Source organism: Haematobia irritans, chromosome 1 (assembly GCF_050003625.1).
Source record: "Haematobia irritans isolate KBUSLIRL chromosome 1, ASM5000362v1, whole genome shotgun sequence".
In the NCBI taxonomy this organism is placed as follows: Eukaryota; Metazoa; Arthropoda; class Insecta; order Diptera; family Muscidae; genus Haematobia; species Haematobia irritans.
The window spans coordinates 166,814,937-166,818,222 of NC_134397.1; the positions used below are offsets into that span (position 1 = coordinate 166,814,937).

The window sequence follows — 3,286 nt, forward strand, 5'->3', positions numbered from 1 at the left end:
AATACGCTTGTAAGCGCATACAATCGTCCATCAGAAATGCAAACGAATATTCCAGCGTTGTCGTCTCACTCGAAATATGAAGGAAGGAAACAAGTACTTGTGCATAAGGAAGCAAAAAGGAAGAAAATGGTAACAATTACATCGGTAACACAACAGCAACCTTTCCCTTGCCGGTTGGCTATAGAATTGGCACATTGGGAGTCTACTGAAACCACATAATGATGTGTAAGTATTATTAATAAACGATGTGGTAAAAGTTTCACGAGACGATATCATACATATATTCGTAATAAAATTATTGGACTCATAGACTGCTGCAAATATCTCAACGAGATGTCTTCAAGATTTTTCTAATGAACTTTAAAGCGAATGCGTGAAAAACAGCCTAGGAATTATCTTATATATTCTATATGTTGCTATGCCTATGGAAACCTGCAAGCTCATACTGATTTGCTATTATAAACAACGACTGATGCAGCATCTCCAATGGATATTTGACAATCCCAAAGAAGTTTCAATAGCAACGTGACAGTCTTCGAAGCAACGATTCATTGGTACACCCCAGGGGCTTAAGAACAGTCAAAATAACAGACTGCAACCGTTCACCGTATTTCGAAGAAGACCACTACTCTTACATAATGCAGCCAATATCGATTACATGGATAAGGATCAGCATTGGCACAATGAATTTTTATTTTGGATCAACATTTTTCCAAAATTGGACCAAAACTCGTACCAGCGGAACATTTTTTCAAATTAAATTGATACAATTTAGAAATTCGAATATTATGTGAAATTATAGAAAATTTTGTCAACATTTTATATCTATAGAAAATTTTGTCAAAATTTCATTTCCATAAAAAATTTTGTCAAAATTTTATTTCTATAGAAAATTTTTTAAAAAATTTTGTTTCTATAGAAATTTTTTTTCAAAATTTACTTTCTATAGAAAATTTTGTCAAAATTTTATTTCTACTGAAAATTTTATAAAAATTTTATTTCTATTGAAAATTTTATAAAAATGTTATTTCTATTGAAAATTTTGTCAAAATTTTATTTCTATAGAAAATTTTGTCAAAATTTTATTTCTATAGAAAATTTTGTCAAAATTTTATTTCTATTGAAAATTTTGTCAACATTTTATTTCTATAGAAATTTTTTTTCAAAATTTTATTTCTATAGAACATTTTGTTAAATTTTTATTTCTATAAACAATTTTGTCAACATTTTATTTCTATAAACAATTTTGTCAACATTTTATTTCTATAAACAATTTTTTCAAAATTTTATTTCTATAGAAAATTTTGTCAACATTTTATTTCTATAGAAATTTTATTTTATAGAAAATGTTATCAAAGTTGTATTTCTTGTAACCACCCGACTGGCGTTCCGACTCTCGAAACCTACTTGCTACCTTTAATACCGGCCGTGCTCAGGGTGAAGGGATGGAGTCCGTGATTCCGAGAGAAGGATTAGGGCGCATTACCTGAAACAAAATTAGGTAGCAATAACCCTAAATACTGATTTTAGAAAACAATGAATGAAACAGAAATATAATAGGAAAGGAACTGAGGAGAAAAAAATAAAATAAAATAAAAGAATTTGTTTTAGAAAAACTACTTGGAAGAATTTGCATTTCGACGAGGTAAGTTGTTATTTCCCCTGTCGTTCTTTACCCACCCAGCCTAAGTTATATGAGAACATTTTAATAACCCCTTTGGTTTTTTGCGCTAACTTCAATCTAAGTTTTCATGGAATTGCAAATAAATAAATTAGAACATCTTTATATTCGAAGTATCAGTTACATTTTATTACAATAATGATAGTTATCGCTGGAACTCGATGCAAAAAAAAATAATTCTAAGTGAATTGAAGTTGTTACGAAATAATGTGAAAATGAAAAAAAATTGCGAGTAATAATTTAACAAAAAAAAAACTAAAGTGGTAAAAGGGTTTTAAAATTTCTTAAGAGTGAATGATTTAAAAAAAAAAATATAGTTTGTAACTCACCAACCAAAAGGAATTTCCGAGTCGACATCAGGCCTGCTGCCACCACTAAATCCTGGGTGAAAATTTTGTTATTAAATAATTCACTCTCTTATATATATATATATAATATCTTTGAAATATTTGAAAGAAAATATTATGGATTGTATATAAAATTAGGTTTTAAATTCTCTCAGCAAGAAAAAAATCTTGAAAATTGAGTCTTCATCAATTTTAGAGCGGGAATACCATGGGCATATCGGTTGAATGTAACTTTACTTCGATTTTGTTTAATATTGTTGTCGGATTTGATATGATTGAATTTAAACTTGATAACAATTAATAAAATTTCTTGATAGAGGTTCTTTTCATATCCATTGAAACCATTCATGAATAATTTTCTTCTAAATTTCCAATAATTATTGAAATATATATAAAAATATTTCTTTGGGAGGAAGAAGAGATCTATCCCTTTTTCCTGAAATTTAAAATCTCTTATGTAAATGATGATGAAAATTCTGACTTAATACATTACCTCCCAAAAGCGCCATATTCTAATTGAAAAATCACAAAACCGTGAAACTTATCACTTATTATTGGCGTAGACAATGATTTATATATTGAAAGGTTTCCTCGTTCGTTTCTTTTGTTTATAACACAAAATGTATTTTCTTGCCTTTACACAATTTGTTTTTCAATCTAATTCTTCTTGTATAATATTTTTGATAGTTAACTCAAACCTACTACTAATTAATTTTATTTTTCATATAATATTTTTGACAATTCATTCAAAACTACTAATTTAGATTTTCTTTTTGTATAAAATGAAATGACTGTGTGAGTGAAGCTCACATTCTTTAGGAAATTTTGTAGAAATTTTATTTCTATAGAAAATTTTGTCAAAATTTTATTTCTATTGAAAATTTTGTAAAAACTTTATTTCTATTTAAAATTTTATAAGATTTTTTTTCTATTGAAAATTTTATAAGAATTTTTTTCTATTGAAAATTTTGTCAAAATTTTATTTCTATAAACAATTTTGTCAACACTTTATTTCTATAAAGAATTTTGTAAAAATTTTATTTCTATAGAAAATTTTTCAAAATTTTATTTCTATGGACAATTTTGTCAACATTTGATTTCTATAGAAATTTTATTTTATAGAAAATGTTATCAAAATTTTATTTCTTTAGGAAATTTTGTAGAAATTTTATTTCTTTAGAAAATTTTGTCAAAATTTTATTTCTATTGAAAATTTTGTAAAAACTTTATTTCTATTTAAAATTTTATAAGAATTTTT

General features: G+C 26.0%; 1 long non-coding RNA gene across 1 annotated transcript; it reads right to left on the bottom strand.

Moving 5' to 3' along the window:
* Positions 1–1,393: 1,393 nt before the first annotated feature.
* LOC142242893 (uncharacterized) lies at positions 1,394–2,720 on the bottom strand. Its single transcript, XR_012724235.1, has 3 exons — positions 2,522–2,720; positions 2,011–2,464; positions 1,394–1,486 (listed from the first exon to the last, which is right to left on the bottom strand). It is a non-coding gene; the product is annotated as an uncharacterized LOC142242893 (long non-coding RNA).
* Between the last annotated feature and the right edge of the window lie 566 nt (positions 2,721–3,286).